This window comes from Anolis carolinensis, chromosome 5, assembly GCF_035594765.1.
Source record: "Anolis carolinensis isolate JA03-04 chromosome 5, rAnoCar3.1.pri, whole genome shotgun sequence".
In the NCBI taxonomy this organism is placed as follows: domain Eukaryota; kingdom Metazoa; phylum Chordata; class Lepidosauria; order Squamata; family Dactyloidae; genus Anolis; species Anolis carolinensis.
In genome coordinates this window covers 171,002,163-171,028,186 of record NC_085845.1, presented here as the reverse complement: position 1 = coordinate 171,028,186, position 26,024 = coordinate 171,002,163, and the positions used below count along the sequence as shown (strand labels likewise).

General features: G+C 44.4%; 1 protein-coding gene and 1 long non-coding RNA gene across 23 annotated transcripts in view; one reads left to right on the top strand and one right to left on the bottom strand.

The window, feature by feature from the left end:
• Window positions 1-1,256: 1,256 nt before the first annotated feature.
• LOC134299612 (uncharacterized) lies at window positions 1,257-7,242 on the bottom strand. The gene is made up of 2 exons (XR_010006841.1): window positions 7,091-7,242; window positions 1,257-4,569 (listed from the first exon to the last, which is right to left on the bottom strand). It is a non-coding gene; the product is annotated as an uncharacterized LOC134299612 (long non-coding RNA).
• Window positions 7,243-8,478: 1,236 nt separating this feature from the next.
• Window positions 8,479-26,024, top strand: part of tnrc6b (trinucleotide repeat containing adaptor 6B) — a 139,547-nt gene continuing 122,001 nt past the window's right edge. For 12 of the 22 annotated variants that reach the window (XM_062981030.1, XM_062981027.1, XM_062981025.1 and 9 more), the window contains exons 1-3: window positions 8,479-8,714; window positions 23,876-23,986; window positions 25,095-25,167. The gene's annotated coding sequence lies outside the window, so the exon portion shown is untranslated. The remainder of the gene's footprint in view (window positions 8,715-23,875; window positions 23,987-25,094; window positions 25,168-26,024) is intronic. The other 10 variants (XM_062981031.1, XM_062981016.1, XM_062981020.1 and 7 more) reach the window with 6 other exon arrangements.

Sequence of the window (26,024 nt, the reverse complement as noted above, 5' to 3'; positions counted from 1 at the left end):
AGGGACTGCCTGTGTACTGCCTATACTTTTGACAAGAAAATTACTCAGTCTTCATAAAACTATTGGCTCTCCTTTAAAATATTTGACACTCTGCCATGCTCCAAGGAAACAAGTGCCCCTTTGTCTCTAACTCTCTACCACACATTCTCTCCATCTGTCAGATATTTGCCTTGAACGCTTACAGTTGAAAGAGGTGGGGAAAAACAAGTAAAAACAAACTGTGATCACCCTTAGCTGTCCCACTGAGTGTAGTCTATTTGTATCAAAAGATTGGTTGCTCTAATTTATCACAATCATTAGTGACATTGTGCCGCTCCTTGGAAGAACAGAAAATGGTTCCAATTCAGTGTGCTAAGGATAACTGCAGCAATCATACAAATTAGAGGTGGATAAGAGGCAGAAAAATAACCATGGGGTCATCTTGTTCATTGCTCTTCCCCAATGCCATTATTCTCCACAGTACATTTTCTAGCAATTTGTAAATGATTCAGCCATTTGTATTTCGTAGGAGTCTATTCCACACTCTGTCTCCTGGACAGACAGTTATAAATTACCTCTACTGAAATGCTCAGTCTATAGAAGCTTTGAGAACTGCAACTGTGAAACAAAATGACCTTTACTTCCCTTGGTTTACCAGAGCATCTGCTGTTCTACTTTTGAGATAGGAATTCAGTACTAAAAGCAAAAGAAGAAAAGGGGTCTAAGGAGGAAACATTTCAATAAATCTCTTGGAAGATGATGCTGATTATGTTTTCTGGATTTCTTTTATTGAATATTGGCAATGGGCCAAATATCTTCTGGCTTGCAATTTTAAATTACCTGGGAGAGTATTTGTATAGAGGTGTATGCATTTTACATATTGCTATATATTATTCACATTCTTTTCTTGCAGACTGTTAGTTAAGATTCAAGACAAATTTGAAACAAACCCTTTGACAGGGAAGCACATACACAAATCACCACGCTAAACCCACTGGAGATCTAGGCTTGTTGAGCTAATTTCCATGAAGTTGTAGTTTTACAAGGTCTTCTGACTTCTCTGCTAGATTGTAGTGGGGCCTCACCAAACTGCAAATCTCAGTTAAAGTGGTGTCAGACTCCATTCATTCTGCAGTGTAGATGCACCCTTCTACACTACCATTCAGGCAGAGAAGCCTCGCTGTTGTGGATTTTTAAGTCTAGCACATTTTATATACAATTTGATATAAGGCCTAATTTAACATATATTGATATAATAATAATAATAATAATAATAATAATAATAATAATAACAACTTTATTCTTGTATCCCGCCTCCATCTCCGCAAAGGGACTAGCCCAAAAACAACAACATAGCATTACATACAACAGTAATTAAAACAGTAATTTAAAACAATATAACAAAGGTATAAACAACATAACAGTTACTTTAAAAGCCTGAGCTTTTGATCTGTAATTCTTCCATTTATTTCTTGCCTATAATTATTATTACATAGATATTATGCCCTATTCTGTAGAAACTCATATAAATATTCCTAGGCTGAATCTGTTTGGGCTTTCTGAGTTAGGAAATAAAAGCTTTTACACATCCTGAGAGTGTGTTTCTCTTGACGTCAGATTTAGTGGATGCTTCCAGTTCCTTCTGCCTTTGGTGGTGAGCCAGAAAACAAACATTTTGGCAGTGTCAGTACAGTGCATTGCTATATCATGTGCCGGCAGTGACACAGCGGGAAATTGCTACCATCTGACCCAAAGTTGCTGTTGCTGCAGGCTGAGATCTACATGAGCAGTACATGATGGCGTTAACGCATTATACTGAGTAATCTAGATTAGGATGGCACTAGATTGAGGAGAGCCCAAACCGGATGAAATTACTTTCTCAGGAGGGCTCATATTGGCCCTGCTTTCCTTCTGTGTTCTTGTTGCAACCAGATGGAATGGCTGCTGCACTTTATTTATCTGCAAATTTTGTTAAGGAACTCTTCCATCTGTAGATGGGTTGAAATGCTTTCAATAAATAAAATTACAATCTGGAGTTCAAGCAAATAGGGTGAGGGATCTACACGCACAGTGGAAGGTAATATGAGTAATCAAACATGAAAGATGTGGCTCTTCATTCCTTATTCATTAGTTATATTTCTAGTTTAGACCTAATAATGTTATCCAATTAACCAAAAATATTTGGGTTCGCACATTTTGTAAAGGGCTTTCCATGGGCCCCATCTACACTGCCATATAATACAACTTTGAACTGCCTTTTGTAGCAGTGTAGATACAGCCCATGTTCAATGAAGCTCTAAATAACAGCAGATTGCAAGTTAATGGGATCCATAATCTGAAAGGATTTTTTAAAATTTTGATGATATTTATATTACATCAAATCATACGTTGTGGTTAGTTCCAGCTTCATTATTAATTTGGGACCCAGGTGGCTTACAAATGCCGAATAGTGAGTTGCCCAAAATCTCTGATTTATCTGTTCACTAGAATAGAAACATGGAATTCAACCAACTACAGCTACTCTTCTAACACAAAGGGATTCTGCAGTTTGTAATTCCTAACAAGAATACTTATAGGAAAAGATACTGTTCTGTTTGAGGGAAACGCTTATTATTATTATTATTATTATTATTATTATTATTATTATTATTATTATACTGACACAAAAACACAGTATGACACAGCAAACAAGATGTATATGCTGCATTTGTATCACAAAATCCTAACTTGAACACTTCCCAAGCATTTAGGACTGTGTGATGTATTTTCGAATGATGCGTGCAGATGATGCATGCGTTGCAAAGTTTATTTGTTGCAGAATGTGGATTTTCAGCTCAACAGCAGAGGTGCAAATGCTCTTTTACTGAATGTTGACTTTTAAAAAATTAAATGTATTACATGTATTAGTTTACAATGTGAACAATCAGTTTTGTTCTATATAGCCAGCAGAGTAGAATTCAGAGAGTATGACACCATTAAAACAGGATTGAGAAAATTGCAGGTTTGAGCCCACATTCATTTGTCTAATGTTTAAATTTACTGGGTAATGGTGACTTGGAAGGCGCTGAACAGACTGCGCTCTGGCACCATGAGATGCAGAGTCAATCTTCAGAAATGCAGCTACAAAGTGGAGTATGGAGAAGTGCAAATCACAGGCCACATATTACAATACGGTCTGAACCCTTCCACATGCACAATGGACGACCTTCTCACAGCGACACCAGAGGCACTCCCAGTGGCCAGCTTCTGGTCAAAGGAAATTTAGTATAATGCCAAGTTTTTAACTTTGTTTGTGTTTTTTATTCATTATAACTGTATTCTTAATTCACTTCTGACATGAAAAATAAATAAATACTGGGTAATATGGCCAGATCACTATTTTCCATCATCTTTTACCTCAAAGGGTTGTTTTGAGATTTAAAACATGAGCACGAGAACCACACAAGCTTCTTGAATAATTAATACACAAATGCATTAATTGATGTGAGATAATAATATATATCATGGAATAGAATTAGATTCACAAATGAACAGAACAATTCAGTGACTTCTTTTTTTTTTGTAAGGAAAGGATTCGATTCATTCTTTCCTCTGCACAGTGCTAGAATCTTCCTCTCATCCTATTTGTGGTGGCTCAAGAGTAGATTAATCCAAAGTTTGCGGATTTCATGTCAAGTTTAAATTGGGTTAGCAGAAATCATTTGGTCAGCACAGCAACAACTACTATTCACCAGTGTAACAGTGACACACAGTGGCTAAAAGAAGCATTTTCTTTCTCTTCCTACTATTTAAACCAGACATGGGCAAACTTGTGCCCTCCAGGTGTTTTGGACTTCAACTCTCACCTGGTGGGCTCAAGTTTAAACCTGATTTAAACCAAAGCATAGCATAGTATTGATATTATTTCAGTGGAACCCATATACCAACTACTGGCAGTATAAACCAATATTCTGCTATAGACTTGCAAAGCAAAGAACAATAAGGATACTGCATGCTTCAATAGACCTTAGGAAAATGGTTTCTGCAGTATATAAAGAACAATAAAGTTGATAGGTTGCCTTTAAGAGAGGGAAGAGGTAGCATTGTTACGGCCAAAGTACTTCATTATTTTCTGGAGTATGGACTGATTTGGTCTTCTTGTGGTCCAAGCCACTCTCAGAATCGTCCTCCAACACCACAGTACAAAAGCGTCTATCTTCCTTCGCTCAGCCTTCCTTATGGTCCAACTCTTGCATCCATAGATTACTACAGGGAAGACCATTGCTTTAACTATGCGGACCTTCGTTGACAGTGTGATGTCTCTACTCTTCACCATTTTATTGAGATTGGTCATTGCTCTCCTCCCAAGAAGTAAATATCTTCTGATTTCCTGGCTACAGTCTGTGTCTGCAGTAATCTTCATGTTTAGAAATATGAAGTCTGTCACTGCCTCCATGTTTTCTCCCTCTGTTTGCCAGCTATCAATCAGTCTGGTTGCCATAATATATTTTTTATGTTTAACTGCAATCCAACTTTTGCACTGTCTTCTTTCACCTTGAAAGGCTCCTTTCCCAATCTTGAACCAATCTGTTGTTCTGTGGTCTGTTCTTACTGTAAAACAGACAGTAGGCAGAACAAGTGCTATGCTGCCTTAAGCAGGCAATACCACACATTTTAGCACAATTTTAGATGATGGGTGCATCTACACTGCAATCATGGGAACTGTAGTTGTGTAAGATCTTTAGTCTTCTCTGCTAAAGAATACTGGCACCCCACCAAATTCTAACTCTCATGATTCCATAGCATTGAACTAGGGCAAACTGAGTAGATACAATGTGTTGTCGAAGGCTTTCATGGCCGGGATCACAGGGTTGTTGTATGTTTTCCGGGCTGTATGGCCATGTTCCATCTTCTGGAACATAGCCATACAGCCCGGAAAACATAAAACAACCCTGAGTAGATACACCCTACATAATCCTGGGATTGGTAGTTTTGTAAGGAGTATTTAAAATTCTCACCCAGAGAGTTCTAGTTCCTTCGCAAATGGATAACCTTAGGATTTGATATGATGTAGGCATAGCCTACCCTCCAATATCTAGATCAGTTGGGGTAGCCCTGCCTACTCTGTTCCCAATTTCCCTTTTCAGCAAGCAAAAGCTGCAAATTTGTTCTCATCCAATTCCATAGCATTGAGCCATTGATGTTGTAATTAGTGCCAAACTGTATTAATTCTATAATGTAGATGCATCCATCATTTAGTTCCACCCTGTGAATATGATCATATTGTGTTGTTTTAGTTTTGTGCTATGCTAATAATATAATATTGTATGTAAATTTAATTTGTAAGCCACTCTGAGTCCCCTTCGGGGTGAGAAGGGCGGGATATAAATGTATTAAATAAATAAATAAGTGAACAGGGACTTTCTTTGAAGGGATCCCCTTTGAGCTGAGTCCCCTGAGCTGTAAGCCACCATCCACCAATACCCCTCTTTCCTCTTCCTCTAGATTTCAAATCCCGCTTATTTTCCTAATCTGAGGTCAATATTGCATAGGAGCATTCTTGATCTGAAAATACATTTTCCCCCTATCAGTTCTGTAGATGTAGGGTTTTTTTAAAAGAATGTTTCCCCCTCCCTAAACAATGTTCCATTTGTATTAATGCTGAGAATAAACACATATCTGCCAAGAAATAAGCAACACATAGGAAGTGAATCTTGTTATGTATCTTCAAGCCAATTAAACAACCGTATCTCAGGATTTTCTTGGCAAGGTTCGGTCAGAGGAGTTTGCCTTGGCTTTTTATGAAGCTGAGAGTGCGACTTTGCCTAAGATCAGCCTGGGTGCATCTACACCAAGCATGGGCAAACTGGGCCCCTCCAGGTGTTTTGGACTTCACTCCCACCATTCCTAACAGCCTCAGGCCCCTTCCTTTTCCCCCTCAGCCACTTAAGCGGCTGAGGGGGGAAAGGAAGGGGCCTGAGGCTGTTAGGAATGATGAAAGCTTAAGTCCAAAATGCCTGTAGGGAAGGCCCAAGTTGCCCATGCCTGATCTACACTGTGAAATTAACGCCATGGCTCAATACTAAAGAATACAGGGAGTTGTGGTTTTACAAGGTCTTTAGACTTCTTGCCAAATTAGTGTAGACGCAGCCTTTGGTTCCTTCCCACACTTCTGCTACAAATCAGTTTAATATGGCTCGTGTGAATCACAGAAAACAACATAAGAGTTCAAAAACCAGTTTAGTTTATTCTCCTTGAAGTACAGTAGAGTCTCACTTATCCAACATAAACGGGCCGGCAGAACGTTGGATAAGCAAATATGTTGGATAATAAGGAGGGATTAAGGAGAAGACTATTAAACATCAAATTAGGTTATGATTTTACAAATTAAGCACCAAAACATCATGTTATACAACAAATTTGATAGGAGCCTCCGATGGCCTAGGGGATAAAAGTCTTGTGACTTAAAGGTTGGGTTGCTGACCTGAAGGCTGCCAGGTTCAAATTCCACCCAGGGAGAGTGCGGATGAGCTCCCTCTATCAGCTCCAGCTCCATGCGCGGACATGAGAGAAGCCTCTCACAAGGATGGTAAAAACATCGAAACATCCAGGCGTCCCCTGGGCAACGTCCTTGCAGACGGCCAATTCTCTCACTCCAGAAGCAACTCCGGTTGCTCCTGACATGAAAAAAAAAAAAAATTGATAGAAAAAGTAGTTCAATACACAGTAATGTAACATTGTAATTACTGTATTTACGAATTTAGCACCACAATATCATGATGTATTGAAAACATTGACTACAAAAATGCATTGGATAATCCAGAACGTTGGATAAGTGCATGTTGGATAAGTGAGACTCTACTGTATAAAGGTGTAGGTGCAAAGCAGTAGAAAGGTTTAGATTTAGATTAAAAAGTATGAAGGTATGATGAGTGCAGGGTCAGTTAACACCTGCCAACGAATGGTTTCCCCAGACAGGAAGCAGCCAGGCTTTGAAGCTGCAAGGCTATTCAGTGCTAATCAAGATGGCAAATTGCAACATTCACACGTGCCTCAGGCAGACAAGAGTTCTTTCTCCCACCCTGAACATTCCCGAGGCATATAAACCCCACTTGCCTAGTTTCCAACAGACCCCACAATCTCAGAGGATGCCTGCTATAGATGCAGGCGAAACGTCATGCTTCTGGAACATGGCCATACAGCCCGGAAAACCCACAGCAACCAAACCAGTGATTCCGGCCTTGAAAGCCTTCGACAACACATTCACATTGCAGGATGGCTGGAGCGCGCGCGGGGGGAGGGGGGGAGTGAGCATGCGCAGAGCGAGGAGGACGTGAGCATGCGCGTGCCACTCGGAGCGGGGGCGGGGCGGAGGGGGGGAGCTCTAGCTGTCGGCGTCACGTGGCGCCCGCCAAAGGCCGCGTGCGGGCATCGGCATCTCTTCCCTTCTCCCCGCTGCGCAGGGAATTCATTGCGCGTGCGCAGACCTCACAAGTTGGAAGGGGGAAAAAAAGAGGCAACCATTACGTCGGAGATGCTGAGGTTAGATCAGGCATGGGCAACTTGGGCCTTCCCTGCAGGCGTTTTGGAGTTAAGCTCTCATCATTCCTAACAGCCTCAGGCCCTTTCCTTTTCCCCCTCAGCCGCTTAAGCGGCTGAGGGGGAAAAGGAAAAGGCCTGAGGCTGTTAGGAATGGTGGGAGTTGGAAGTCCAAAACACCTGGAGTACCAAGGTTTGTTGGAAACAAGTAAATTGGGGTTTATATATCTGTGGAAGGTCCATATTGGGAGAAAGAACTCTTTGTCTGAGGCAAGTATGAATGTTGAAATCGGCCACCTTGGTTTGCATCAAATGGCCTTGCACCTTCAAAGTCTGGCTGCTTCCTGCCTGGGGAGAGGAGGGGGGAATCAATCCTTTGTTGGGAAGTGTTAGCTTGCCCTGCATCAGTTCTACCCTGCATCAGTTCCACCGTTGTCGCGTTCTGAGATGTCCAGCTTGTGCCTGGATTTCAGGCTGACATCTCAGAACTCGAGAACAGTACAGTACTTTTTAAATTCAATAAATACACACAACAAAGCGCACGCCCCGGCGCATGCGCCTCAAAAGGGTTTATGTGATGGCGGGTCCAATTCCGTGGACGAGATTAGTTTACGAAATGTCCAGCCAATCAAATCAAAGTATGGGGGGGGGAAATCTGCCATTCATGCTGATGGGCAGCGTTTTTAGCCAATGAGAAGAAAGCTAAGGCTGAGGCATCGAGTTAAAACGATGTAGGATAAACCCCGGAGAACCAATAGGGAGGCGGTTGATTTACATGCTTGCCCGATTATTATGATAAACCCCCAAGGCGTGGTTTGGCATGATCGGCATCTCGGGCAACGAATCCCTCTTGAGGTTTTTAACGCTTGAGCGAATAGAAACCGAAGAGAAAGCGGCCAAGGGGGCGGGTTCTCCTCTGACGGCTAGGCGCACGAGCCAATTGGCGGCCGCGTTATTGCAGCGCTGTCCAATAGACGTTGTCGGGGGCGGGCCTTGATGTGTTTGGGTTCGTGCCCCGCAAGGGAGTGAGACGACGGCGACGAGGAAAGTTTATCTCTTGGTGGTGGTTCCCCCGCCTCCCCGTTTCCCTCCCCGTCGCCCGCCGCTTGTTTGCATTTCGGCGCCTGCCCGGCGGGCGAAACGGGCGGGAAAAAGCGGCTTCCTCCGAAGGCCTGAGGCGAAGAGTCGACGCGCGGCCTCGGTGGTTTTTTTTGTAGGTGAGCGGCGGGGCAGGCCTCAACCTCCGGACCTTCCTCCGGGCCGGGGATTATTCGGGCTTGCAGGCTTATTGGGCCTGTTTCGCGGCCTCCTTTTGGGTGGGAAAAATCTCCTCAGAGCCGGCTAGCGATATGATGAGACTGTTATTTAAAGGCGGATAGGTCAGGTCGTGAGGGTGGCCATTTGGGACGAGGAGGGTCGTTAGGGAAATAGCTTCCTTTTCCGTAGTTGCTGAAACCAGGCTATTCGAATGTAGCCTGAGGGGGTGAAATTGCTTCTTACGCGCATGCGCAGTGGGGCTCTCCCGCAAAGGGCTTGGAGTCAGACCAGAGCGGGCACGGGCAAACTTGGGCCTTCCCTCCAGACCTTTTGGACTTCAACTCGCACCATTCCTAACAGCCTCGGGCCCCTTCCTTTTCCCCCTCAGCCGTTAAGCGGAAAAAGAGGGGAAAAAGAAAGGGGCCCGAGGCTGTTAGGAATGGTGGGAGTTGAAGTCCAAAATGCCTGGAGAGGGAAGGCCCAAGTTTGCCCATGCCTAGACCAGAGAGACTCCTCTTGGGAAAGAAGTTTCGAAGGTGATGGTCGTCGTTATCTTTTTCCTCCTCCAAATAAGAGCCCCCAAGAGACCTACCGCGGCTGGGAGTGTCCTCGCCACAAGGTTAAGTACAGTTTGAGTATCCCTTATCCGCGATGCTCAGCGGCAAAGCTCCTATGAAGACTCAAAAAGCATAGAATAACAAACAACACTAATAATAGCTTTATTTTTGTACCCTGCCTCCATCTCCAAAGGATCTCGGGGCAGCTAACATGGGGCCAAGCCCAGGCAATTACAATAAAGCAAAATAAAATACATACATACATGCTTCATCAGCAGGTTAAAATGCTTACACAGTAACATAGTAAAACGGTAAAATAGTAACAATAACATAATAAAACATGGTATAAAAAACAAAACAGGAATTGAACGAGGGTGAACTGGGCCAAAGTGCAAGGAGTGAAAATTATAAATCCATTGGGTGAGGTAGATAGATAAAGAATCAATTAGGGCCAAGCAGCTACCAGCCAGATCTTGTAACTGCGGGCCATTAAGGTGGCAAATTGCAACATTCACACATACCTCAAGTAGACAAGAGTTCTTTCCCCCACCTTGGATACACTACAGATATATAAACCTCACTTACTTACTTTCAACAGATCCCTCAACCTTTGAGCATGCCAGCCATAGATGTGGGTGAAATGTCAGGAGATAATGCTTCTAGAACATGGCCATACACCCCGGAAGACTCACAACAACCCAGTGGTTCAGGCCATGAAAGCCTTCGTCAACAATCCTACAAAGAAATTTACCAAGGAAACCCCCACGCGCAACTGGCATGCCTTAGTGATCACCAGACACAGACTCGATTTAAACTCGGTCAAAATTGAGCAGTGATTTGGAGGCTAAGTCCAATGAGAGATGGGTGCACTTTGGAGAAAAGAAGGCTGGGAGGGAGATGGCAGCCATGTTTAAATATTTGGGGGGGAAATGTAGTAATATGTACAACTGCACCGACAAATGTTGGAAAGGTGGAAAAGAAAAAGGCACATTTTACCCCATGTGGTGAACATGCAACAAAGTTGAAAACCATTGGAAGCAGATTCATGTATATCTCGAAAAGATGCTAAACACTAACTTTAAAATGACACCACAAATGTACCTTTTGAACATGCCAGATGAAGAACTAGAAAGGAAATTTTGGGAAAAATTGTTTTACATGGCAGTGGCAGCTCAAATAGTATATGTGAGCTATTGGAAAACCTCAGAGGTACCTCCCTTAGAAGAATGGGAAAAATACATTACAGATTTACTAATAATTGACAAAATAACTACTCTAATGAGGAGAACTATTAGAGAACTTTGTTCATGAATGGCAACTAGTGATTCAACATCTTAATAAAGTATAAATAAACTAAAAATGCACATAAGGGATGTAGACAAGTAGGAAGCAGATATTAATTTAGAGCCGATTATACCTTTATATGTGCTTTTTAAATAGAAGACTGACCCCTTAAAGAATAAAGAAAAGATATGTGAGAAATGATAATGTAACATGAATAGCTGGAAAATATTGCATGGTATGCAACAAACACTTGCAAATGTATGACTATTTTATTTAATTAATAAATATTTTTAAATGTCGTATTGTGGAGGGAGCAAAGTTGTTTTCTGTTGCCCTGGGGACTGGGACATGGAGCATTGGATTCAAATTGCACGTAAACATTAGGACGATCTTCCTGATGTGGTAGAATCTCCTTCTCTGGAGATTTTTAAGCAGAGGCTGGATGGCTATTTGTCAGGAGTGATTTGATTATGGCAAGGGTTTGGCTGGATGGCCCTTGTGGTGTCTTCCGACTTTGTGATTCTACCCCAGAGTGCAAAAGATCCCTTTTTGGGCAACAGCTCCCAGCATACCCCAGGCAATCTATCCGTTATAAACACTGACTGGGGATAATGGGAGACGTTAGAAACACTGACTGGGGATAATGGGAGACCTAAAAGTAACGTTTCCGATCCCTGATCCTAGCCAAACTCTGAAATTGATATTGACTGCAAGTGTAAAGACAAAAACGAACCGAGTTTGCTTCCTATATGGTTAAGGAAAGTTGAGTACCCCTTATCCAAAATGCTTGGAACCAGAAGTGTTTTGGATTTTGGAATACCTGTATTTGCTTATGCACATAATCTTGGGAGATGAGACACAAATCTAAACATGAAATACCCCTTATCTTCATAGCCTGATGGTAATTTTATACCCAGTGTTTTAAAAGTTTGTATACATTGAAATGTCCAGAAAGCAAAGCTGTCACAATTATACCACCTATGTAGACAACTTCGGAGTATTTAAAATTCTGTTATGCTTAACCTGTGTGTCATTTCAGTCTCCCATCAAAGGCACAAGTCAGACAGTGGAGGGTTGGGAGTCCTGATTGGTTGTTGATCTATAAAGTATTTGGGATACTGCCTGGCTGATCAGAGCTTCCTCTCCCTCCCCTCCCAAATCTCCTCTCAAGCTTTAGACTCCTGCTTCTGTGGTGGTCAGTCAAGAGCAGGAACTGATGCTGAGGACAGTCAAGAAGCCTCTGGTGTAAAGTCTTATTTATAGCACCTCTGGTTCTAACAGTCCCCTTTGAATGCAACATGAAAAATGATCCTGAAGGATATAAATAAATATAATCCGGCTGCTTGCATCTTTCTCTTTTTTCCCTCACTCCCCTTGTCTCTTGACCAACAGAACTTCCTAGAACACCAAGAGAGTGGCAGCTACATAAAAGTTACATATAATAAATTTAGACTCCATGTCACAAATTACGATTGGTAACCCTTTAAGTATTTTTGTTTTTGATGGAAATATGAAGTGATTTAGATATGGTATGTTAAATCTGAATGTTACAATACTTGTGTGACAAGAAAAAGAACAGTAAAGGTGAGAAAACAGTTTTGTGTGATATGGTTTACTAAAGTATCATGAGAACATATTTCAGATAGCAAACTACTAACTAAAACTGATGCAACTTTCTTCTCCTGTCTGTTGCATACTGTTTCCCTATATCTTGTTCACAGTTGCTTTCTAAACAGATCATAATTTAGGTGCTGTTGCTTCGTATATATTGGCAAAATTGAAGTGTGTGTGTGCCTTCAAGTTGGCTGTGGGCTTATGAAAATTCCATGGATTTTATAGGGTTTTCTTAGACAAGGAATGCTCAGCGATTATTTAACCAGTAGTCTGTATTTATCACCCTTTAGCTGCCTTAGTGATATTGTAAAAAGGCATGGAACTAATCTCAAAAATATGTAATAGAGACATATTAACATTTTGAGGCTAAAGCAAATCAATAATCTATTTTCAGACAATGAAATTATCTCATTTTTGGAAGTATAGAATGGAATCTGGGAAATGTACGGTATATTAATTTTTTGGTCACTTTTTGTGTTCTGAGTGATAATGCTATCAATTCTGTCAGCTTCTATACAACTTCAGAGTATGTTTAAAAGGAAGTGACTTTCTTAGTGTAACTTGTTTAATTCTAGGCATCCCAACATAAATTTTGTTATTCCTACAATAGTTAAAATTTTTGGAAGGATAGTAACTTCATATTTTTGTCATGATGTAAATATTCATCAGTGATTCTGAGATTGTGTTTGCTTGAACATAGTGAAAGCATTGGCGTGACCTTCTTTTCTGCAGGATTTGTTTCTGCCATCTAAGTTTAAATTTCTAAGGGCTTTCCTCATTTAAAAATAGTATCCATGTTCTATAAAAGCTAAGCATGTAGCATATTTTTCCACTTTTACACTGTAATATTAAGTTCTTGTTCTGTTTCATTACTTCAAACATTTAAATTTTGCATTTCATTGTTATTGTAAGTTCAGGGGTTCCTGACTGATGGGTTCCTGACTGAGACCGATGATCTAGATCCATCACAGTCTGGGTTCAGGCCCGGTCACGGTACTGAGATGGCTTTGGTCGCCTTGCTGGATGACCTTCGCAGGGAACTCGACGGGTAGTGTGACCCTGTTGGTTCTCTTGGACATCTCAGCGGCTTTCAATACCATCAACCATGGTATCCTTCTGGGACAACTCTCCGGAATGGTTATTGTGGGTATTTCTTTGCAATGGCTCCGCTCCTTCCTGGAGGACCGTTCCCAGTTGGTGAAGCTGGGAGACTCCTGCTCGGATCCCTGGCCATTGACCTGTGGTGTCCCGCAGGGGTCCATTCTGTCTCCCATGCTTTTTAACATCCACATGAAACCGCTGGGTGAGTTTTGGAGTTGGGTGCCATCTCTACGCGGATGACACTCAACTCTACTACCCCTTTCCACCAAATTCCAAGGAAGCCCCTCGGGTTCTAGATCAGTGCTTGGCTGCTGTGATGGACTGGATGAGGGCAAACAAGTTGAAAGTCCTGACAAGACAGGTCCTCCAGGTCAGTCACATGGCCGATTGGGGCATAGGGTGGCAACCTGTGCTCGACGGGGTCGCTCTCCCCCTGAAGGCACAGGTATGCAGCTTGGGGGTCCTCCTGGATTCAACGCTGACGCTTGAGGCTCAGGTGTCGGCGGTGGTCGGGAGTACCTTTGCACAACTAAAATTTGTACGCCAGCTGCAACCATACCTGTGAAGTCTGACTTGGCTATGGTGATCCATGCCTTAGTTACCTCCAGGTTGGACTACTTCAATGCACTCTACGTGGGGCTGCCTCTGAAGACGGCCCGAAAACTACAGCTAGTACAAAGATCGGCAGCCAGATTAATAACCGGAGCTAGCTACAGAGAGCGGTCAACCCTCCTGTTTAAGCAGCTCCACTGGCTGCCGATAAGTTTCTGAGCCCAATTCAAAGTGCAGATTATTATAAAGCCTTAAACTGTTCTGGACCTTTCTATCTCCGCAGTCGCCTCCTCCCCTACGAACCCGCGCGGGCCCTAAGATCCTCTGGGGAGGCCCTCCTCTCGCTCCCGCCTCTGTCTCAAACGCAGTTGGTGGGGATGAGGGAGAGGGCCTTCTCGGAGGTGGCTCCCTGGCTCTGGAACTCACTCCCCAAGGAGATTAGATTAGCTCCTTCACTGCCCATCTTCCGTCGGGAACTGAAAATATGGATTTTCCGAAGTGCTTTTCAGTAAAACGGCCACCAGATGTGAAAATTGTACGGTACCTTCTTATTGCTCCCCACTCTATATGTCCTAGCATTTTATTGGAACCTTAGTTCATCCCTTCCTGCCCTGATTTTACTCATGGACCCTTTCAGAGTCCTTGCACTATTCACTTTTTATTATATGTGTATCGATGTTGAGTTTTAAGGTATTTATTTAATGTGCACATTTTATTGCTGTATTGTGTTAACTACTGTTTTAAATCACTGTTTTTATGGTGTTATGTTGTTATGCTGGGCATGTCCCTGTTGTAAGCCGCCCCGAGTCCCTTCGGGGAGATGGTGGCGAGATACAAGAATAAATTATTATTATTATTTTATTATGACACAGCAAACAAGATAGATATGCTGGATTTCATATCACAAAATCACAAGTCGAACACTTTCCAAGTGTCTAGGACTGTGTAATGTATTTTCGGATGATGCGCGCTGATCCCAGCAGGGTGGCCTTTTGCAGTTGGCAGATCGTAATTTTGTCAATGTCTATTGTTTCCAAGTGTCGGCTGAGATCTTTTGGCAGGGCACCCAGTGTGCCGATCACCACCGGGACCACCTGCACTGGTTTCTGCCAGAGTCTTTGAAGTTCAATCTTGAGGTCCTGATAGCGGCTGAGTTTTTCCTGTTGTTTTTCGTTAATGCGACTATCACCTGGGATGGCAACATCAATGATCCAAACCTTTTTCTTTTCCACAACTGTGATGTCTGGTGTGTTGTGTTCCAGAACTTTGTCAGTCTGGATTCGGAAGTCCCACAGTATCTTTGCATGTTCATTTTCCAATACTTTTGCTGGTTTGTGATCCCACCAGTTCTTTGCTGCTGGAAGGTGGTACTTGAGGCATAAGTTCCAATGAATCATTTGGGCCACGTAGTTGTGCCTCTGTTTGTAGTCTGTCTGTGCAATTTTCTTACAGCAGCTGAGGAGATGATCAATGGTTTCGTCGGTTTCCTTGCACAGTCTGCATTTTGGGTCATCAGCTGATTTTTCGATCTTGGCCTTAATTGCATTTGTTCTGATGGTTTGTTCCTGGGCTGCAAGGATCAGGCCTTCTGTCTTCTTCTTCAGGGTCCCATTCGTGAGCCAGAGCCAGGTCTTCTCCTTTTTCTTCGTGTACTCTGTGAATGCACACTAATGGAGAAACTGCGCCTTCGCAGGTTCCAACGGAAACTCTTCCAAGCTGAAGTTCAAATTTTGGCGGCAACCACGCCCCCCTTCCCAAGGGGCATATAAGGCAGCCCCAGGCGCCCGCTCTCCAGTTCCTTTTTTTCCGCCGCAAGGTTCACTTCGGTCTCTTCGCATGTCTACTACTCGTTTCAAACGCTGCACGCAGTGCGCTGCTAAAATTCCTGATTCCGACGGCCACGCCAAGTGCCTCTTCTGTCTTGGCGAGGCTCATGTAGTCGGTACCTGCCGCTTCTGCCTAGCTCTCACGGCTCAGGCCAGAAAGAACAGAGCCGCTAGGCTCAGAGCGGCGCTTTACGAAAGATCTCTCGCTCCAGAACCGACTCCGTCGACGTCGAGTGCGTCGTCGTCTTCAGCTCTGAGAGCAATGTCGGCGCCGACAGCTAGGGCACCGACAGCTAAAGCCTCCTCGGTCTCGTCCAGGGCGTCTAGAACTTCCAGGGCCGCTAAGCCTGTCAAGCCACCGTGTACCGTGACGACGGCTACCGTGTCGACCCGCTCCGGAAAGGTGGGGCCTTCCTCGACGTCGAGCTCTCTCGCCTCTATAACCTCGGTCCGGTCTCGTATCGGCTCCCCTCCGTCCTCCTCTGCTATCAAAATAGCCTTTAAGAGGGCTCACGAGGAGTCTCGTCGAGCGCAATCTGACTCAGCTGTGGTTCCTCCAACACCAGGCAAATCCTTGAGGGTTGCGTCTAAGCAACCGCCGACGAAGAAACGGCTGACTCAGCGCTCCTCTTCTTCGGCTTCCTCAAAAAGGGACCCGCCGCCCTCCTCGGCAACCTCCTCGAGAAGGTCTTCGCCGATTGTGCCGGCCCAGAGGCCTAGAGATGTCTCTCAATCCCCTCCGCAGCCCCTATCTGACGGAGAGCTGCAGGACTCACCCCACCACTCTACCCAAATGGTGGTCAGGGTACCAGTACCGGAGCCTCTTGCACCGCTTCACTCATCGCGCCAACAGCTCTTTCCTCCGACCTCGACACCGGAGCAGACAAACGGCTCGCCTGGCTCGAGCGGCCCAGGCCTCAGCCTCCAAAGATTCTCAGCTCCCGGCCGTCTCCTCCCGTGAGGCCATGCCTCCCCCCGAGACTGTACTTTCTTCTCCCCCTCAGTCCCCCCAAGGGGCTGAGGAGGAAGATGTCGACATTGACCGCCCAGACTCTGTCCTCTCGGCCTCGGTGGTCTCTCTCGGCCTCGACCTTTCTCCTCCTCATGATGCATATGAGGCGGACCCGCCTTCACCTACTGACAATATTCGTGCTTTCTCTGATCAAATGGTCAGAATGGCTGATGCCCTGGGTATGGAGATTAAGCAGACCTCCAAAGCAGTGTCTGATCCAGTTTCCAAAAGGGTGCAAGCCCAAGCTCCGCCGGCCACGCTACTCCCTTTCTTGCCTTATCTCTTGGACGTTATCCAGGCCTCCTGGAAAACCCCATCCTCCATACCTCCGACGATACCCTGGAGTGGCTGAAGCACCACCCCGACCCTAATTCCCTGTTCGTCAAGGCCTCCCAATCCTCAGGTCGTCAATCGAACACTCCAGCCGACAGAGAAGGGAAGCGCTTCGACGCCGTGGGTCGAAAGCTTTACTCCGGAGCCCTTTTACTTTGCCGGATGGCGAACTACGGAGCCTGCATGGGTGCCTACCAGCAGATTATCTGGGAGAAGGCACAACCCTTCTTCGCGAAACTGTCGGACGAAGATCGCTCCGTTCTTACCACCCTCCAACAGGAAGCTGACTCGCTCGCCCACCACCAAATCCAGATGGCGAAACATACCGGGGACACGGCGGACAAGATGATTGCCCACGCAATTGCCATCCGTCGCCACGCCTGGCTGAGGTCGTCCGGTCTATCCTCATCCTCCAGGCAGGTCATTGAGGACCTCCCCTTTGACGCACTCGGACTATTTAATTCGGGTACCGATGATAAACTCAAATCGAATCATGACTTTAAAATTCTTGCGTCCAAATGTGGCGACCAACCACAGCCACAGCGTACCCGCTGGTTCCCTCATCGTTTTCGCCGCTTCCCGCCGCAATCCTTCCGGCACCAATCTTTCAAACGCCCCTCGGGCTCGAACAATCAAAGCCATCAACCCCGTCGAGGGCCTCATCCACAAAAGCAACGGGGTCAAACCACCCCCGCTCCTCCGCAGGCTCACCGGCGTACCTGACGCCATCCTTTCTTGCCAAAGCTCCTCGTCCGCTACCGCTGTAAAACCCACGCTGCCTCGACACTCCTGTGCCTTCGCCGACCGCCTGGCCCCCTTCTACAATCAATGGGAGTCCATCACTTCAGATGCTTGGGTTCTCCGCATTGTCCAAGAGGGCTATGCCTTAGAGTTCACAGAACTCCCACCTACAGGTCACGTTCTCTCTTCAACTCCTTCTCCAGAAATACTGGCCGAAATCGATGCCCTTCTGGCCAAAGGGGCCATCCGTCTCTCTCCTCCCGAACTGGACCCGCAAAGCTTCTTCTCCAGGTACTTCACGGTCCCGAAGAGGGGAGGCAGGCTACGCCCCATTCTAGACTTAAGGGCCCTCAATGTCTTCATTCGTCCTTCCAAATTCAGAATGGTCTCTATTGCCTCCATTCTCCCGATGCTGCAGCGAGGAGACTACTTTGCCTCCATAGACTTACGAGACGCTTACTTCCACGTAGCGATAAGGGAGGCTCACAGACGTTTCCTCTGTTTCAAAGTCCTCAACCAAACTTATCAATTCACCGTTTTACCCTTCAGCCTAGTCACGGCGCCAAGGGTCTTTACCAAAGTTGTTGCCACCGTAGCGGCCCATCTCAGGCTACATGGCATCACGGTCTTTCCTTATCTAGACGACTGGCTTCTGGTCAGGCCCGACCCTGCCCTTCTCGAATGCCACGTCTCCTTCACACTGCGTCTCCTAAACTCTCTCGGCCTCCAATTCAATGCCGAGAAGTCACATCTCACCACATCTCGACCAAAATTCGCTTCATCGGAGCTCTCTTCGACTCCGTTACACAGACTGTCTCGTTACCGCTCGACAGATTCCTAGCTCTCCGCCACCAGATCGCCCTATGTCAATCCGCCCGGAGGGTCTGAGCCTGTACCATTCAAGTCCTTCTAGGCCACATGGCCTCCACGGTTCTCACGACCCCATTCGCCAGGCTGCGTCTTCGGGTCCTACAAAGGTGGTTTATAGACACTTTCAAGCCGCTCTACCACCACAACTCGAAGTACCTGTCGATACCGTCGAACGTTCGCCGATCCCTCTCATGGTGGACGTCTCACCGAAACGTGTGCAGGGGACTTCCATTTCATCCGACCCTGCCTGCAATGACTATAACCACGGACTCCTCCACCTATGCCTGGGGAGCCCACATGAACGGCCTGACGGTCCAAGATCTCTGGTCCCCATCCGAGAGGACCAACCACATAAACTTTCTCAAGCTTCTCGCCATTTTCAAAGCCCTGAAAGCTTTCTCCCGCCTCATCTGCCACAAATTCGTCCTCATTCAATCAGACAATCTAGTAGCAGTCTTCTACATCAACAAGCAGGGCGGTACGGGTTCGAGAAAGCTGATGCACCTCTCCTCCTGCCTCTGGCTTTGGTGCATAGCCCACGAGGTCCAAGTCTCCGCGATTCACCTTCCCGGTGCCCAGAACGACTTGGCAGATGCCCTCAGCAGGATGACTTCCTCCTCCCACGAGTGGAAGCTCGATCCCGAAATTCTCCACACCCTGTTCCTCGATTGGGGGCGACCTACTCTGGACCTTTTTGCCTCTCCCCAAAACGCTCAGCTATCCCGCTACGGAGCGAGGCTCCCCCCGAACTCCTTTCCAGGCTGCCTGGGAGACGCCTTTCTACTGGACTGGTCAGCGGAAATGCTTTACCTCTTTCCCCCTATTCCCCTCATACCGAAAGTCCTCGAAAGACTCCTCTCGATCTCGGTCACAGCGATCCTCATAGCTCCGGCTTGGCCCCGCCAGCCGTGGTACCCGGCCCTTCTTCGTCTTTCCAGAGGAACGTTTCGCCCTCTGCCTCCCTCGCCACACCTTCTTTCCAGGGAGGACGGTCAGATTCTTCACCCGGACCTTCCTTCTCTTCATCTCACTGCGTGGAGGATTCTTACTTAACCTCCCTCCCACAAAACCTCCAGGATGTTCTTCGGGCAGCCCATAAGCCGGCTACAACCAAAGCTTACACCTACAAGCTTTCCCGCTTTCACGCCTTCCTTCGATCCCGTGACATCGACTCCTTTCCGACTTCGATACCGGTGGTCCTCGACTTCCTCATGACTCTTGTCGAGAGAAAACTCTCTCTTGCTTCTATTAAGGCCTACCTCGCAGCCCTCTCCTGGTCTTTTCAATGCCATGGTCAGCTGTCTCTCTTCTCTCACCACCTGATCAAAACTTTTCTCCGAGGCTACAATAACATCTGCCCGCCATCGCTTCCGCCTACGCCGGGCTGGAACCTCGAACTTGTGCTCTCTCAACTCACATCTGCTCCCTTCGAACCACTGGCCTCAACCGATCTCCGCTTGCTTTCGTGGAAACTAGCCTTCCTAGTGGCAATCACTTCGGCACGACGGCCGCCTGAGCTTGCTGCCCTCAGGGTCGATGAGCCATATCTACGTTTCCACCACGACCATGCTGTCCTTCGCCCGGACATTACTTTTCTCCCTAAGGTGGTGTCAGCTTTCCACCTCAATCAGGACATTGTCCTACCAGATTTCTTCTCTAAACCCTCCTCTCCTCTCGAGCGGAAACTTCACCTTCTCGACGTTCACAGAGCACTCCTTTTCTACAAGGACCATAACAGGGGCATCCGTAAGACTCAGAGACTCTTTGTCGCCTATGCCCCGGACAAGTTGGGTAATCCCATCTCCTCCCAAAGGTTGTCCCATTGGATCGCTCAGGCCATTGAGTTGGCTTACGAACTGGCCAAGCGCCCTCCCCCTCCATCCATCCGTCCGAGATCGACGAGGGGCCTCTCGGCTTCGACCGCCTTCCTCAGGGGTATCCCGCTCGACTCCATTTGCAAAGCGGCAATCTGGTCGAACCCACTTACGTTTGTTTCTCACTACAGGCTAGACAACAAGGCCCTGAAGGACTTGGCCTTCGCAAGATCGGTACTCTCATCTTGCCTATCCTGACTCTCAAACGGCCTCCTTCTCCCTATACTCACCCGCAGGTGACTCTCTATACCTCTCCTTCAAGCTATGGGGCCAGTTTTCTCCCTACGCCTATACCTCCGAGGACATGTTCTTCCCCTAATTGTGTTGGGACGTTGTTCTGTAACACTTTATTCACCCTGATGGGCATGTCAGGTTATCTGATGTTTCCCCTCTTCCCCTGGGAGAGCGTTCATATACACTGTACTCAACTTCGTATTGTATTACGTTTATTCAGTGTTTTTTCCTGATATGTTCTGTCTCTTATGTTATGTTCATACTGACGTTGCACTGGTCCTTTCGGACAACCTATTGCACTGGTCTCTTGGGACTATTATCTCAATGTGTCCTAATGCACTGGTCTCTTGGGACTATTATCTCAATGTGTCCTAATAAACTTATGTTTGGACATTCACTGGTTGTCGAGTTTGCCTTGTCCCACCATCCGGGACCGTAGCGTGTCAGTCTCCATTAGTGTGCATTCACAGAGTATACGAAGAAAAAGGACAGGTTGCTTACCTGTAACCATGTTTCTTCGAGTGTACTCTGTGAATTCACACAAACCCGCCCTTCCTTCCCCTCTGGCAAACCTCTCCCTTTCTCGTTGCCTTGGCGGCGCAGGAACTGGAGAGCGGGCGCCCGGGGCTGCCTTATATGCCCCTTGGGAAGGGGGGCGTGGTTACCGCCAAAATTTGAACTTCAGCTTGGAAGAGTTTCCGTCGGAACCTGCGCAGGCACAGTTTCTCCATTAGTGTGAATTCACAGAGTACACTCGAAGAAACATGGTTACAGATAAGCAACCTGTCCTTATCAGCTTTTCCTTCAATTTTGTCAAGGAACGTTCCATGCAATGTTTTGTTGTGCCAGCTATCAGCTCTAGTTTGTAGTGTGGTTTTCTTGTACTGATTTTATTGTGTTTTCTTGTACTGATTTTATTGTGTTAACTACTATTTTAAATCACTGTTTTTATGGTGTTATGTTATGCTGGGCATGTCTTTGTTGTAAGCCGCCCCGAGTCCCTTCAGGGAGATGGTGGCGAGATACAAGAATAAATTATTATTATTATTATTATTATTATTATTATTATTATTATTATTTAATATAGCAAAATATAACCACAATTTCCTTGATGGTTTTTCATATTGTTTGGATCAGTAAACTATAGGTGAGGAGAGATTAGTCTCTTGAACCATTTTGAAAAACAGACTCATGAGGCTCATTGCTATTTGTTGCTTCTTAGAGCAATTTCCATAAACGAGTGGTAAGACAGCAGCTAAATAGTTGCTGTATTCATGTGTTTGTAAGTTAAGATTTTATTATTGCTATATATTTTAAGCAAAGTGGAGGTTACAGTTTGTTCAGGGCATGACAGACTATCTCATTACTTCAGAACTGAGTGTTCACACTTGTTTCAATTCATATTCCATAACCCAGTCACGCTTGATTAAGTCTTCTAGATCTCCAAATCTTTATTCTCCACTTACCTAACATTGCAGAAATTTGTATTTAGCCATACAGTACTTCTTCATAACTACCACAAGTTAACCACCTAGCACATATGCAGATGTTCTTAGTACACCCTTCCTACTCCCTCAATATATTAAAAACACCTTCCCTGTACAAATCGGAGCAAAACATTGTTGTCAAGGAGCTTAGACTTGGGATATTATCATATTATACAATTACTGTGCTATTATTCCACTTTAACTATCTTGACAACATTGCATGAAATCCTGGAATTTGCAGTTTAGGAAGGGATATTTACAGTCCTGTGCCTGAGGGCTCTTGGACTTCAAGGTACAAACCCCAGACTAACACAGAATATTGCTATGGCAGTCACAAAGAGAAAAAAATACTATAACAATGTAATATGATAGAGATAATGCGATAATTAGCAAATATTTTTGATTGAACAGTATGATTCTGTGCTTTTAAACAATAGAGCTTTTTTGTTTTATTTTGTTTGAGTTCACAGCTTTCATGAACCACTTTGAAAAAGCATTAATTAATAGTAATGTGATGTCTATTCACAGTGAAAGGGGTTACAACTACCTTTGTTTGGATGGTGATGTTATTTTGCATTAGGGATAGTTCACAGGAGTTAATGTTACCCATATTTTCTGGTAAAGCTGGATATGAAGCAAAAATTGATTGTAGTTGTTGTTTTGTGCCTTAGTTTCCAGCTTAGGAGACCCGAGGCAAATGTATCACAGAAATTGCTGGGCCAAATTTGTTTGTGGGAGCGGCAGGAGGGCTATTACGTTTGCCTTTGTGGTTCAGGGAATGTGACTTGCCCAAGGTCATCCAGTGGGTTTCCATGGCTGACTATGGAATTCTAACACTGGTCTCCAGAGTTGTAGTTCATTACACAAACCACAACAACATGCAGGTGCTCAAACATTGGTTAGTGTTGACCATAGTACTAGTACGTCCTTAACCACAATAGGGACAGAACATAATACACATTTCCAAGGCTGGGGAATTATTATTGTATCTACATTCATCTTGTAATTTCAGCATGTGAAGTCTGAAATTGTCTTCAGACTAATGCTTCCCTCGGCCATTTATCTTCATTGCTATAATTTAAATCACCATAGCAGAAAAAGATGGTTTTTCAAAACTTTTTAGTAATGTGCTCTCTGCCTTGTATGAAATTTTCATCCAAAATTATTTTCGTTAATAGCCTAAATTGAAGAAAGAATTTTGAAAACTAGTTTCTGGTCATTCATAATTCATCAGTGTGGTTGAATAGTTTGCCTATTGTGGCCTTGAACACTATGTAAAATTAGTGACAAATAATTGGTAGTCTTTAAATTCACAATAAACTTTGTGTATTATATCTCTTGATGTAAAATTACTTTTGGCAGAATTCTCAGCTCACAGCTTTTGAAATCTTTTCTAAACATTCGTTGTGTTTGCAGAGCCACATCATAACATATCTACTTTGTATATTGGAATATATATAAAACAATACATTATTAAAACAAAAGTATTTTGGGATCTTAAAGGCTGTTAAGCTTTCTTTGGCATAAGCCTTTGTATACTTAGCACAGATGCAACTGAATTGGACTCCACAAAAACTTATGCCATGATAACATGTGTTATTCTCTAACCAAGTCTGTGTTTTCTTTTCTGCAATAGACTGACATGATTACCACCACCATCCATAAAACTTAAAAAAAACAGATTTTAAACGGGGCTGACAATTTTGGCCAAGATCCTGCATTGGAAGACACAGCTGCAGAGATGTAGGTATGTTTTCCAATGCTATCATTCCAAATATACCATTTTAAGATCATAGCCCTGTTACCTAGCATGGCAAAGGGAGTATTGCGGGGGATTTGTGGAGAAGTGTCCATCTGCTATATAAGCCTTCATATTGGAAGAGAGTTCATCTTTACGCTTTTCCTTGCTCTCTGGTGGCTTTTGGATATGTGTCCAATGACATAAACCTGAATTGTGATGGCATACATTTCTGAATTTACTGTTGAAACAGGAAGCCATGGATATTAGTGAACCGTATTGAAATTAACATCTTCTGACATAAGTTATCATAGAGTCAACTTGGAGGACATTAACAGTTCCTAAAGAAACGGGTAACTTCAGGCAGAGGCATATAATAGAAAATGCCTAGAGGACCTAGGAAATACCTAGAGAGGATCTATTTTGTCAGATGTGGGTAGGAAACGGTATCTACCAGTTCTATGGATGTGGGGATTGTACTGTAATTACAGAGCTAGAAGTCAACTTCCATTCAAAAGACCTGTGCTGGGGAAAACAATAATAAACACACAAGTTGAGTCTCTGCTGGGAGATTTACCACAGTGCCCTGAATGTTCTTGTAACTGACAGCTTGCTTATTTTGATTTATGTAGACAATCTAGTTAAACAAGTTGATATAGGGAGCTTGATGTGTTTCAACATTTGAAGAACTACGTAAATTTTAGTTTTATGTTTTTCACTCATTTCAGGCCAGTTGCTGTCATCATGGTTTGTTGCTGATTTAGATACTCTATAGTTTAATTTAGTACAGCAATATGGGGAACTGTCTGATGTGAACAGCTACAGTGTTTTTTAAACAGATATTCGAATGTGGAAATACCTAAATTAATGTTAGGAGTGTTAGAATGCAGTGTTTCTATGGATTGTCAGTACAGTTACATTGCTGTTCATTAAAAGTTTCCTAAAGTTTTTGCCAAGCATGAATGTATGGATTGTAAACACACCGATACCTGACTACTTCTGTTGCCTCATTTTGGGAGCATTTTTACCTTCAAAATTTTGCCTGTTATATTGTTTTAATATTATGTGTTATAATATGATAAGCTTTGAACTGTTATTCTTTTTTTTTCTTTTACAGTGGTTTAACTTTTGCACTGAATGTAGCCAGGCCGGACCTTTTCGGGCTTCAGCAGCCCTGAGAAGCTGTCAAGGTAATTCCTGTATAGGGAAAAAGGAAAGTCTATATTCAATAAAGAGATGAGGTGACTAGCAAGGTTAAGTATGCATTGGTATATTATGGATTGTTTTTAATTGCCAGTAATGACATGATAAGGAACCTGTGGGAAAGGTTAAAGCCATGGTTCTCAACCTGTGAGTCCCCAGATGTTTTGGCCTTCAACTCTCAGAAATCCTAACAGCTGGTAAATTGACTGGGGTTTTTGGGAGTTTTAGGCCAAAACACCTGGGACCCACAAGTTGAGAACCACTGGGTTAAAGTCTATACGCAGCATTTTGAACAATTACTTAATATAGTTTGTTGCTCAGTAAATAGGTGCATCATCTAAGAGAGCGATACTGAGAAATACCTTGTTCATCTGATGTAAAATTTTAGATATACTGTTCAAATGTTTCTATTATATTTAGCTGATAGTGATAGACAAATTGAGTCTCTTATCTGAAATAATTGGGACTAGAACCTTTTTGGGTTTCAGGGGTTTTTTCAGATTCTGGAAAACGTTTATTATAATATACATAAAATACAGTATCTGTATAGTACAGGAATTCTCTAGGAACCCATGAATGAATCAGCTGAAGTTTTGTGGACACTGCTGACAGCAGAAGCAGAGGGAGAGTGGTTAGAGGGAAGGAGGGAGAGAGTGTGACTAGCCAGGACAAAAGAACTGCAGGTCCTTTTCTCTCAGTGGACCCAGGCCAGCCCCTAGCAGGAGGCAGAAGCAATGATAACAAATAATCTTCTCCTCAACTGTAGTGATAGAGGCTACTAGAAAAAGAAGGCAAGGAGGCCTGGCACAGGCACCTCCTATAGCGGCAGAGGCTCCTATGCAGA